Genomic DNA, 14,566 nt, shown 5'->3' with positions numbered 1-14,566 from the left:
TTCAAATGATTTACAATTCATATGGGTTCTCTGCTTTTACTAACCTTTCACTTCTATGAATGCTTGTTGTTCCTTTTTAGCAGTTGTTGACCTAAGGCATCCTACATATTCCCAAAAAAACTTCACAGGAGGTACAAAAGGCATAGTTGACATGTCCTGCCCCCTCCTTTCATTGCTGCTGATCACTTTGGCACTCTTACCAGCAATTGCCCACTGTCAAAAATGACACCTCGGACTTGCTGAGCAACACAACAGTGGCTGCATTCATTGCTGACACAAGCAGAACCTCTCAACAGTGTTTCCCAAATGATCTTCTAGGACAGCACATGAGATATGGGCACCTCCTCCACCAGGAACCAGAAATGCATCACCAAAGAAACTTTCAAAGGAAGTTCTTTTGTCAAACTGCTCAGTTTTTATTTGAGATGATGCATCACCTGGAACTTGGTTGAGGGAGGTCTCTGCTATTTTGACTGTCCTTTTGTTCAACCCCCTCCTTTACCTACCTAGCTTCCCTAAGATGATCTGGTAGGGTTCTCTGCCAGATTACCCTTCAGTATTGGAAGGAGATGGCTTGGTTCCCCTTCTCCTTCTGTGCCTGGTGAAGACTGTGTCACACTCCCTTGACAGAGACCAGCAAGGGCAGTGGAAGTTACCTATCTGGGTGTTTGCACTGTAGGGCACTTTGTGGAGGGGGCTCATGTAGTTGGTGCATTGGGTGTGTGGCATGAATGTGTTCCTGTTTGACCAGGTGATAATCCTTGGCAGAGCGAAGTAATTCCAGTAGCTAGAGGTTCTGATTCCAAGCCTCTTTCTCAGCACAGGGGAAGGGCCAGCTGGTGCCTTAATGGGGGTTCTTTCCAGCAATGGCTACCAGGACCTTAAATGCAAGCTGCAGCTCAGGTGGATATAGGCATCTTTGGCACCAGGGAGACAAAGCTAAGCTGAAGGTCAATGCAGCTATTTGCTTTCACCTGTGTTTGTTTCTAGATTTTCACTCAGCCTGTAATCTATCACCTGGGGCCCCTTTGAGTTGGATTTACTGTGGCAGGGTAATGTTGATCTTTCCCTATCTAGGGCTTCTTAGAAGGAGTTTAGGGTTCCTGGCTGATTCTATTTCTTGACTGGTTCACTTTAAGACAGCTCCTGAGAGAGGACTAGGAATCTGCCAGTACCTGTAGCAGCCATCCAGTGCCTGTAGCAGTGGGAGTTGGCCTCCACTTTCCAATGTTTTAGTAGATATGAGACCACTGCCCATCCTGATATGTTCCCAGATCCTCAACTCTTGTTCTCTCAACTGTAGGGTTTCCGCACTACTCCTTCCCATCTGGATTAACCTAGCCAGTAAGTCAAGTGGAAGTAAACATTCTCTACTTTAAAGGGAGAGGATGGTGATTATTTCTGTGGGCATAATAATGCAAATTCTCTAGCAAAAGGGGAACATAGTAGATTTTTTTTTTCAGTACACTGTAGGCTCACATAACCCAATCTTAATTGTTTCTAATAACTGCTATCTGGGTGTGACTGGCTTCCTGCACATGGTACAAATCTCCAGACTGTTAACACACCCGAAGCTGTCAAAAATTTCTCCTCCACTTATCACACAGAACTTTCTATTCCCACTAGAGCAGAGCTTGGGAGGCTGAATTATAAAAGTTCTCAGCTCTTGTTGACTGCCTTGTTACCTGATATACTATGATCTTCATTTACTTGAGATTGGACTGTAAAGATCTCATATACTGTAAATATTTCAGTTGTTTTATGGAGCTACATTCAGATCCTTGCTATACACGACTCTTATAGAGATCTGTCACTTGGGATAGGTCTACAGCCTTGCCACAAGCCTGTCTTTTTTCAGCTTCAGGTATTATGTTACACTTCACAACTGGGGCCTGAAGTGGAGTAACCATGTTGTGCTACTCAGGTAGTTTTTTGCATGTGGAGTCACACTATATCTACATGGGATTCATATGCTTAAATTATTGGCAGGACTTTAGGTTGTTTTGGTCCAAGTTTATTAAGCAATGCTTTTTATTGCCTCCAAGTTGAGTAACTAACATTCTTTTTCCACTTGTGGTAGAGACCTCCAGATTCAAAGACTAGTATTGCAAGTGGGTGGTTATATTGGCAGGTCAGACATTCCACTTCTCTGATGTTATGCATTGTGCAGTGGATGTTTTCTGGATGTATTTTCATGCCTTACATTTGTATTGGATCTTTGTTAGACTAATTTGCCTGTATTTGTTAGGGGGTCTTATTATGTATTGTCTCTTTAGAAATAAAACAAATAATATAGATCATTTTCTCCACAGTAAACTTTCTCAGAGTTTTTATTGTGAAAACTAAGAAAGGCAAAGAGGAGTGAGAATCGCCAAGCCCATCCTTAACCAGCATACAAATGTATTCAGTATGTAAGCTAAAAACACTAGAATCTTGCATGAACAATGTGGATGCATATACAGAGTGCTAAAGAGAGAGGGAACTTCCACATGCAGTGTCACAGGAGGAATGGCAGGAGATCTCTGTGGAGGGATCCACGAGCACCGTATGTCAGCTGCAGCTGAAGCTTCGATAAGCCTTGGTGAGACACCTGCTGTGTGTCTGTGTGCAAGTGATCCAGAGCCGTCAAATTATGGAGCCGCCCATCAGTATCTGCCCAATCAGAACGCATTTAGAAGGCACAGCCATGCCTTCTTCATCAGCTGATCCTCTGACATTCACATCACATTTATATAGAGGATACAATTAACCCACTCTGAGCCACAAATAGCGGTATCATGATAATGACTAAAAAACGGTATGCTGCGATTCATAAAAAAAAAGAATTGTACAACTTAGAGACATAATTTAAACTGTGTAAAATCCACACATGTAAAAGATAGATGTGAAATTATATATATATATATTTATATACACGCACACACATATATATTATGAAAAAATTGTATCTATGCACACACACACACCTACATACATATATATATATATATATATATATATATATATATATATATATATATGAAAAAAGGGGGATATATACATACATACATACATACATACATATATACATACACACACACACATAATATATATATGCACACATACCTACACATGCACACATCGCTGCAGGGAAATAACCATACCAATAGGTAGACGGTTACAGTAATGAGTATACATGTCACTTAAGATAATGGTTGGTTTGCCATTCTAATGAGAAGATAATAATTGTTGGAGAATTCATAAGGGTCCATAGAATATACAAAAAATACCAAGAAGAGGTAAATTTTAAAGATTGTATGTAAAGTAAAATGTATAGTTGATTACAGGCATACCCCACTTTTAAGTACCCAATTATTATTATTTTTTTAATAAAGCTGGAAAGTGTAAAATCAGGCTCACTTCTACATAGAAACTAATGAGCTTTCAGGTTTTATTACCAAAGCTTAATTGAACAAGCCGGGGTTAGAACTCATTGTTTTCTATGCAGACGTGAGCCTGATTTTTCACTTTCCAGCTTTATTAAAAAAAAAAAAACATTGGGTACTTAAAAGTGGGCTATGCCTATATAGGTGTATGGTTACAAATGGGCAACAGTTGAAAAATGCTGAAAAAAATTTAAATTGAAGATGTTAAAAAATTATTTAGAAAATAAATTAATAATGATCTTGTGTAACATGAAATAAAATGAATAAAATAAAAATAAAATAATAATAATAAAAAATAAAATAAAAAATTGAAAAAACAAAAACAAAGTGAAAATGTAAATATTACAATAACTTGATGGCATAATTGGAATGTTATATATACAAAAAAAATAGTAATGTGGGAAAAGTAACATAGTAGATTGATATTACCAGATAATTGAGTATACAATATAATTAATTCAGATGAAAAACATTGTTTAAAATGACTTATAGTATAATGATATGGTGATAGCAGCCATAGATAAATGAATGAATGAGTAAGTTAATAAATAATAATAATAATAATAATAATAATAATAATAATAATAATAATAATAAATCGATTAGTACGTACCCATGAAAGAATATATATATACATCTGTGGTTACGAACCAGATACCCTATGCGCATAACAATAAGTATGCATGTAAGAATGCCCTGGGTGGGTTACGCTAGTGGCAGCATGGACTGGGGAGGGAGGCTTGGAGGGGGAGGGAAAGGAAGAGATAGGAGGGGGGAGGGTCCTCAGGATTATCCAATGGAAGAGAGGTCCTTTAGATGATGGTGTTGACTTCAAACTCATCATTCAGGCCTTCAGGTGAGAGAGACTATTGAGTTTGAATATCCAATAAGTCTCTTGGGCACACAGTTTTTTAAATATTTCTCCATCAGGTAGGGAGTGGGCAATAGATTGAATGGCTGTGACCTTCAGTAATGCAGGGTTTCTGTAATGGTGGGCTAAAAAGTGTATTGGGATACTGCATTTTGGGTAAAGTTCTTTCAAGCTTCTCCTGTGTTCCCCAAATCTAGTAGGAAGCGATATAATAGTACGCCCTACTTAGCACATGGGCAAGTGATAAGGCAGACCGTAAAGTTATTTGCACATGATAGGAATTCATCTATGGCAAGGGTCTTGCCTTTTTGGTCGGAAGGGTCTTTTGTCCACTCTGTGTAATGACTAAAGACACAAATTGCCTCTAAACCTAAACTGGTATTCAAAAGTGCTAACAATGTCAAAAAAATCATAGCTCCCAGTAAATTGTTATATAAAATTAACAAGTAGCAGTAACAAGAAACCCCTTCTGGACTCCATTCCCAAAATGTTTTCACCTATTGGAATTTATAAGTGTCACAAAAGATAATGTCTTACTTGTGCACATGTGACCCATGGACAAAAGCAATTGTGTATGCCATATTAACTTTTTTTATTTGATACCCTTTAACTCCCTATTAATCCTTAATACTATTTAGACTTTTTTTGCATTGTATTCGTTTTTTTTGTTAGGGACATTAAAAAAGTTTAAAAAAATTGATTTCATTCATAAATAGCTTTGTAATAGAATATAAATTATAAAATAAAATGTACACTTTTTATATACAGTAAAAGTAGATAAATAACGAACAAATACAAAAAATTCATTTTCTTATTCTTTATTAATTTTGTCTACAACAATATCACCAAAATAAGACATTGTTTGTCTTGAAAAATCAATATATTTTCTACTTTGTTATACCGCTTCCCCGCCACTCCCCCTCCCTTCTCGAGCTGACTACGTCAGCCTCTGGTGTTAGGGTGTTGTGCACGCAGTCCATTTTTGGTGCATGCGCACAGCCGTCAGAGAGCGCCGTAATGACGCTCTAATACACCCGGGTTGGGGGCCTATATGGCGCCCGTCAGGGCGCACTATTCAGGGCGGCATCAGCTGGGAATAGATGTTTAATATCCGTATGACAGGTAAAGTGCTCAGTGTTGTGAGGCTATTTTTGCTTTCCTACTAATCCTTAGCTGTAAATGGTGATCGATTGGCAGTGATTGGGTCTTACACTGGCTTTGGTGCATTTAGCCTTGCTTCTCTTTGTTATTATAAATCCATCATGTATATTTTATTAGTACTTTATTAATGTCAATAGCTGATTTCATTTATTTACATGGTCTCTATTTTTCATTCATGTTGGATACCCCCGATTGACCTTTGAGATGTGTTTGGTCGATCTTGGGGGCATCTATCACTAGAGGACTTGTCCTTTCCTGGCTGGTATTTGAGTTTTAGACCCTCTGTTGGGTACGTGAGTGATAATGTTGACTACCATCTCTAATCACTATCCATTTTGACCTATGGACTCCACTGGTGCATTCTATTGGTCTGCAGCGTTTGGATTACCTTTGAACTATTTCTATTCTCCACCTGTCTATGGCTAATCCTCTAGGTATTGTTATCCATCATGAAATTGAATATAGTTATCATTGTATATCTGCCCCCCGTGTTTGCCCCCAGGGGGGCACTCAGTCGCAGGGTGCCTCAGATAGTGCCGCCTCTGCTACCAGGGATTTATTTTCTGTGAGTCACTGGGTTCTTTTTGTAACACTCCAGTTGTAAAATGCCTTGGGAAACAATGATGTATATGTTATTTGATATGTACTATTTATTGTAGTATGAAATATTGTTGCAATGTTTCTAAAGATTTTAAATTTTTTGGTAGATACTGTGGGTGATGCCTCTTGAGGAAGCAGCTCATTGCCACAAAACCGGTCGAGGAATACGTTTAACCCACTACCAATGGCTCTTCACCTACCTGTGAGGTGCCTGGAACAACTGTAAACCCCGCCATTCTGTATTGAATGTTTGTCTATTGTTGTGTTCCTTTTGATGGTTTTAAAATATTGTCATTGTTGCACTGATATGTTGAATAAATATGAATCAAATTTTTATTAACTGTGTTTTGGTGGAGTTACCCTTATCTGAGCTATTTTTGTTATTTCTACACTCTTTTGGGATGATGGTACCGACACTAAATTGTGGTTATAAACATTGTGTGAGGCGATATCACTTTAAATTTGTTATGCAATGCAAAGTAAGGGCATTGTGAAGTGATTGTGAGGTGAAAATGTACTATGCTCCATATCTTGGTTCTACTGGGATTAAGATCATTTAAACCATAATAGAACAACATAGATGAAAAAAGTTGACAGGTGGCCTATAACTAGATATGTGATTATTTGAGTAAATATTAGGAAATGTTTACATATTAAGTTCGTTTGTTAAATATTCAACATATTATTCAGAGATCAGTGATAGGTTTTTGTGCTGGTTGACCCTGTAATGTGCATCATGTGACAAATGTTATTTTTTCTTTCCTAAAGGTCTTCAGCAGGGAAATAAAATGTAGTCATCTTTATTTGCAAAATATCAGCATCTAAAAACCTGGATGCAAACAAAGCCAAGATCTGTATAAATTGTCTACACATCCAAAGTATACAATATATTTTTTTGTATTTTTTAGTGAAGTTGAAATTAGGTTGACATATTGTATAAATGTTTGCTGTCACAAAACAATATACATAAATGGTAGATATTTCAACTTAAACATTTTCACTTACAATGCATGATATGAGTTTCTGTACTTTGTTCTGTCTGTCTGCACTTTAGAGTTTAAAGGATAATTTCACCTTTTGTCATGTTACACCCATATTCAGGTTGTAACATGTTACAGATAGGGATGACCTGAAGACCGCCAGGTTTGGTCTGCACCAGAACACAGCGAACAGGCAAAAAATGTGTCTGAACATGGAAGCACCATTAAAGTCAATGGGACACAAATGTGAAAAATCAAAAGTGTTAATTTTAAAGGCTTATATGCAAGTTATTGCCATAAAAAAAGTGTATGGGGATCTGGGTACTGCCCCAGGGGACATATATCAATGCAAAAAAAAGTTTTTAAAATGCCCATTTTTTCAGTAGCAGTGATTTTAAGAATGCTTAAAATTAAACAATAAAAATTAAATATTCCTTTAAATATCGTGCCTGGGGGTCCCCTTAGTCTGCATGTAAAGTGGTGCATCTGTCTCACGTTAGGGTCTGGCATGGGTTTTAAGGGGAACTCCATGCCAAAAAATTTTTTTAAATGGCGTGGGATCACCCCAAAATCCATACTGGACCCTTATCCAAAGCAAGCAGCCTGGCAGGCCAGGAAAGGGGGGATGAGCGAGCCCCCCTCCTAAACCATACCAGGCCGCTTGCCCTCATCCCCACAACCCTTGCCCGCTGGTTGGGGTGGTCTGCGGGTGGGGGGGCTTATCAGAATCTGGAAGGGGGCCCCCAGATCCCACCCCCCATGTGATGGGTTATGGAGTATATTGTACCCCTACCCATTCACCAAAAAAGGTGTAAAAATGAAAAACCACAATACACAGTTTGACAATTCCTTTCTTAAAAAAAGAAAAAAAAGTGTCCCGTGATGTTCACCCATCTTCTATCACTGCGCAGACAGACCTGAAAAATAGAGAAAAATGAAAATATTCCACCTCCATGGGAGGCCTCCCGGTGACTGCTGTCTTTTCGCTGTGACAGCTGTTATATATGCAAGGACGGGGCCACACACTGACCCCGCTCCTCCCCTCTGACAGTACATGATATCAAAAGGGGCTGGGTCACTTGATCATGTCATTGGGTGGCCCCGTTCTTGTCTATATAAAAGCTGTTACAGCCAAGAGACAGCAGTCGGCGAGATGCTTCCCATCGAGGCAGAGATTTTTTTCTTCTATTTTTCAGGTCTGTCAGCTCCAAGATTGAAGATGGATTGACAACACGGGACACTTTTTTTTCAATAAAGGAATTGTCAAAAACTGTGTATTGTGGTTTTTACTTTGAAAATTTTTTGGTAAATAGGTAGGGGTACAATAAGCCCTCTGACTGCAGACCCCCACAACCACAGGGAAAGGGTTGTGGGGATGAGGCCCTTGTCCCCGTCAACATCGATCTCGCAGTGCATTATGGGGCATTCCACAGTGCTCGAATTTCCAAACGGGTGAACACCTGATGTTTGAGTTGAACTTATGTTCGACTCGAACATTGGGCTCATCCCTAGTTACAGATGTACTGGCCCCTGCACCCCCTGAACCCCTGGTCTGACAGCTAGCGGGAGGAAGAACATCCCCCAAATCTAGTGGGGGACTCAATGAACCACCATGGCACTGTTGAGCACTGTGGTAGTTCATTAACCACTTTCAGACCGGACCAATTTGCTGGTCAAAGACCAGACCACTTTTTGCGATTCGGCACTGCGTCGCTTTAACTGACAATTGCGCGGTCGTGCAACGTGGCTCCCAAACAAAATTGACGTCCTTTTTTTCCCACAAATAGAGCTTTCTTTTGGTGGTATTTGATCACCCCTGCGGTTTTTATTTTTTGCGCTATAAAGAAAAATAGAGCAACAATTTTGAAAAAAACGCATTCTTTTTTACTTTTGTTATAATAAATATCCCCCAAAAATATATAAAAAAACATTTTTTTCCCTCAGTTTAGGCCAATACGTATTCTTCTACATATTTTTGGTAAAAAAAATCGCAATAAGCGATTATTGATTGGTTTGCGCAAAAGTTATAGCGTTTACAAAATAGGGATAGTTTTATAGCATTTTTATTAATAATTTTTTATTATTTTTTTTTTTACTAGTAATGGCGGCGATCAGCGATTTTTATTGTGACTGCGACATTAAAGGTGAACTTATCCTTTAAAGAGGTCAAGTGATTTCATTCAGGACTAAGCGAAAAGTTTGCTGAGTAGCAGGTGTCCTAAGGATCCTGTATTTACCTTCTGTGTTCTTCTCCATTATCTTGTTCACCTGCTAAACCTTCTAGGTATGCAAAGACCCATGACTCACAGTATAGCACTTGAAACCACATGGCTACTCACTAGGCCTGAGCAGCACTATCAAATGATGGCAAGCCTTAGCCTGGTTCTTAGTCCATTGTAAGCTCCCCGCTATTAATAGTCAACTATTAGTGAAATATTTGGGTAGGTAAGGATCAAGCAGAAAAAAATAGAGTGCGTAATTGTGGAAGGCAATTTGAAGTTCCTTTCTATGCTCAAATGGGCAGACTGCATGTTTACTTTACTTGTGTATTGCACCCATATTTCTCAGCGACTGTGGCTAACACTAGCAAGTCCCTCTAGTTCTAACTCTACTTACTTTAATAAGCCGCAAGATTTTATTGGTTTTCAGGTGTCACCTGTACAGGCAATGGTCTGTCAATAACAAAAGTGAAAGTTAAGCAGTTTAGGCGATGTCAAGCTCAGAGCTACAGTAAGACATGAGAGGGCTGAGCCTATGTAGAACTGCAAAATTATGTAAAGAAGACTAGTCTTCATAAGATATAGATCAGTTCATTCCCTCATTTATTTAGAATTTTTAAAATAGAAGTCAATCCTCACTATATCCAAAAAGAAAAATATAGTTTTGGGTGGAGTTTCAATTTGTTATCAGTATATTTTACTATGCAAATGAATTACAATCAAGACACTGCAATATATTTTTGTATAAAATAAAAACTGAACACAATTTTTCTGTCTGTGACTTCACTGGAATGATTTTTCTTCACTTCTTGAACCTATGATGCCCTGGCAAGAAATAGTAAGTGCAGGCATCATCAGGACAAAAAGAGACAAAAGCAATAAAAACCATCTGCAAAACTTTCAATTCTTCCCCACTTTGTTTGGTCTGAGTCCCTGTTGAAAAGACTTTCTATATGTGAGTAAAAATCTCCCTCAGGGACAATAAAAACCCCACAGAGGTTGACATGCACCATGTCTGATGAGTAAGCACTAAAACGTCAGCAAAAAAAAAGTAAATATCACATGTTTGTATTAAAGGAGAAGTATGGCCAAAGCTTTTTTGCCCATGCTTCCATGCACTACAGTCCATTCTGTGAAATTATATATTATATACACACACACACACTATATATATATATATATATATATATATATATATACATATATATACATATATATACATATATACATATATATATATATATATATATATATATATATATATATATATATATATATATATATATATATACACATATATACATATACATATATATATGTGCAGCATCACTATAATAATGTGCTGCATCACTATAATAGATAAATATGGTGCAATAAACAAAAAAGCCAAAACAATCATCATACTTAAACCAATCATATAAAGAAAAAAAGTCCCAAATCCAAAGTTGAAATATTGTGCAAAGGTAATGAAGAGAAGATTTAGCACCTTCACATGTGAAAATAATCCTTCTAAGAAAGTGTTCAGAGGGTCAGCCACCACCCCCCTGTGAAATCAACACCAAAGGCTGCCATACACCTGTGACTTTAATGCCGCGTACACACGATCAAACAAGCGGGTGGAAAAGTCCGGCAAACTCAAGTCCGCCGGACAATCCCCCCGTGTGTAGGCTCCGGCATACTTTTTTGACCCGAAAGTACGGCGGACTTAGAAAGTAGTTTTGCACTCCAATCTTCCCGCCGGACTCGCATTTCGGCCGTGTGTGTGCCAGTCCGCCGTACTTTTGAAATGAACGGACTCTTCCCGCCCAGAGAAAAGTCCGCTCATTTTGAGCGGGTCTCCAGGTAGGCGGGGCCCGCGAAGGAGACGCCGCTGGCCCCGCCACCTGGTATGGACTTAAAGGGGAACCCCAACGCCGAAAAAAAAGCTCTCTCCGGCCGCAAGGCCAGGGACGCGCTGCACGGTGACTTATATAGGGACAAGGGGCGGGGTCATCGGTTGATGTCACATGGGTTGATGTCACGTGGCGACAGTCCCAGCATCCGCCAGGACTGTGACATCGTAAGGGGGCGGAGTCACCCTTATTAGAGGGGGCTCCCGGATTCCGATAAGCCCCTCGCCCGCAGGCCCTTGTCCTCATCAACATGGGGACAAGGTGCTTTGGGGTGGGGGGGCCACGCGGCCCCCCTTCCCCAAGGCACCCCCCATGTTGAGGGCACGCGGCCTGGTACAGCTCACTCGTCCCCCCTTTCCTGGCCGGCCGGGTAGCGTGCTCGGACAAGGGTCTGATGTGGACCTGGGGGGACCCCCACGCAGATTTTTTTACACCATTGGGGTTCCCCTTTAAGTCCATACCAGGCAGTGGGGCCTGCGACGTCTCCTTCGCGGGCCCCCGTCTACCTGGAGACGCGCTCGAAATGAGGGCGAGTCCGTTAAGTAGGGGGGATAGTACGGCGGACTTAGTACGCCGTATTAGTCCGCTGAAAAAGTGCCGTGTGTGGGCAAGTAGCCCATTCGGAAAGTCTGGTGGACAGTCTGGCGGGAAGTCTGGCGGGAAGTCTGGCGGGAAGTCCGCCAGACTAAGTCCGTCGGATAGACGGCTACGTGTGTGCGCGGCATTATTCAAACATCCACAGCAAGCATGAACACTTTGTCCAATAACTGGATCAAAAGGCATCTCTCATAGGAGTAAAGCTGGGATAAATAAAGCTCCCCAGGGGCCAAAAAAGTTCTAATAGTGTAGTATTTAATGTGAAAGCATAACAAGGATGAATAAAGCAGCAAATCTCTTACATAAAAAGCCACTGCCGACCCGTGATTGTAGAGTGGTGTAACGTCAGCACTAGCAGCTCCTCCCTGACATGTTTGTCCAATAAGACATTATCAAGGAAAGCTTTATTTATCCCAGCTTTACTCCATCAAAAGGCACCTCTCGATGAAGTTATTGGGTGAAGTTTTCTAACTTGCTGTGGATGTATGACTTAAAGTCACAGGAGTATATGCTGTTGTAATGGCAGCCATCGGTTCTGGTGAGTGTTGATTTCACAGAGAGGTGGTGGCTGGCCTCTGAACACTTTCTAAGAAAGTATTAATTTCAGATGTGAAGGTGATACATTTTCTCTTCATGACCTTTGCACAAGATTTCATCATCAGATTGGAAGTTTTTTGCCATAGGTTTGGTTTAATTATTGATGAACACTTTCCACATGTACTTTGGCTTTATTTATTGAATCATATTTATGTATTATAGTGGCATTGCACATTTTTTATTTATATATCTATTAAAGTTAAGTATACTGCTTGTATGTGAAAGCCACCATTCGCCTTTGAGATTCAGAGTTAGAAGGGATGCTAGGGTTAACAGGATACAAGCTGTGTAAACTTTTAATACACTTTTAATGCAGAAGGGGAATTTCCAAACACTCTTACCGCATGCCTCTTGCTGTCTCTCACATACAAAAAGTCTGACACAAAAAAAAAAAAATCAGAACTGTAAATGTTCTCGCTTCTGTCTCCAACCAGATCAAAGCACCATTGGAAGCCTGAATGTGATTGTTGATGCAGAAAGCATAGAGAAGAAAATACACACAGTACAGAAGTCAGGAAGTACACTGGTAATGAGTATCCAATCATTTACCTTAAGTGGATTACAGAACATTCAGATTAAGGTAATGGAAAATAAAGAAAGAGAGCTACACTCCAGATCAATTACATGTGTTAAACAAATTATTCTGTATTAAACAGAACCCTGGTACACAGGCAGTCCACCTGAGCTACTTCTATGAAGCACAAAATGTGTCAAAGAATGAGCTCAGGTGGGTTGTCCATGTACCAAGGCTTTGTTAATTTGTTTGCCATTAGTTGTCTGTGGCTGTGATGAGATAAGATGAGATGAGATGAGAGCCAACAACTGTGGCCGAGTGGCTGGAGAAGTATGTGAAGCATATTAATGGCATATTGTGGCAAATATGTGAAGCATATTAATGGCTCTTAATTTACTGCATATATATGACATTTCCCCTCCGGCATTTATAAAAGAAATGCACACAGACCTTTGGAGAACCTTTGAAGGGTTCTGTGAGTATTTTTAGTTTTTTTGCAGACAGTTTAAACTGTATCACTTTTTTTTTTTTTAAATGTCACTTTTGCTAAAGCACATCATACAGCAAACAGAAAAAAAATGTATATAGTCACCCAAAATCTTCAAATTTTGCATGCAACATTGAATGTCACGACCACCTTTACACTTCCAGAGATACCCTCCTTTTTTTGGTGTAAATGCTCTAGTAGCAACAACACACAGTAAATCAATCTCAATACTTCCCTTGCAGAAGTGGAATCTTATTTTGAGAGATGTATCCAGAAGAAACTACAACCAATCACTTATCCAGCTGAATAGTAATATACAATATTTTTGAGTCATTTATATGACAATTGGAACAAATAGATTATGCGGATAGGTGGTGGTAAGGATTAATAATGTCTTATATTAAGACACTGTGGGGGAGATTACTGGCCCCTTTCACACTGTCAGTCCACCTGTCCACCTGTCCACCTGTCAGTTTTTCAGGTGGACACAATGGGATCATCCATTGCTCTATGACACCCGCCAACATCCAATCCGATCCTGTCCACTAAAAACAGACAGATGGGGATCAGCGGATGACAGTCAGTTTCCATCTGACAGCCTGTAAAGTGGGCTGCATCTGTGTCTGCTCTGCATCAGCAGAACAGACTTGGATCTGTCATCCGCCTGCTCAGTGGGGATCAGCTGACTCCACCTGTGTGAAAGGGGCCTTACCAAACCTGCTGCACAGAGCTGTGCATAGTATCCAATCAGCTTCTAACTTGTGCAATTAAGCTTTAAAACTAAAATCTAGACGCTAATTGGTTACTATGCAACAGATTCTGTATGCACCAGTTTTGGTAAATCACCCTTGTATTAGAATATCATGACAAAAATCATGAAGAAGTTATCATGATACAAGTTATTTGTTTTTAAACTTATTTTAAACATTTTATATGCTACTAATAAAAAAAAATATATATTTAATCTTTTTGTTATGATCTGGTACCTTACTACCTACAATTCATCTTTTGCTTACTGTGTTGTTGTAGGTTACCTTATCACACAGACTCAATCTTCCTCATAATCTTCACCTTTACTCTACTATCCCTGACTACCTACTATGTCTATTGAAATTACCATAAAGTGAAGTTGAACAGATTAAGCTTTATGTTTTGAAAACTCCCATGTGGCTTGGAGAGTATTACATTTTCTTCTCTTTGATGGTCATAGAATGCATTTGATA

At 39.5% G+C, this 14,566-nt stretch overlaps 1 protein-coding gene across 1 annotated transcript in view; it reads right to left on the bottom strand.

Moving 5' to 3' along the window:
* CNR1 (cannabinoid receptor 1) overlaps positions 1-14,566 on the bottom strand; it is a 131,109-nt gene that overhangs the window by 11,264 nt on the left and 105,279 nt on the right. The window lies entirely within an intron of this gene.

The sequence above is a fragment of the Lithobates pipiens genome, unplaced genomic scaffold (assembly GCF_037356315.1).
Source record: "Lithobates pipiens isolate NorthernLeopardFrog02 unplaced genomic scaffold, aLitPip1_a1.2 Scaffold_18, whole genome shotgun sequence".
Taxonomy (NCBI): domain Eukaryota; kingdom Metazoa; phylum Chordata; class Amphibia; order Anura; family Ranidae; genus Lithobates; species Lithobates pipiens.
This window is presented reverse-complemented; position numbering and strand designations above follow the sequence as displayed.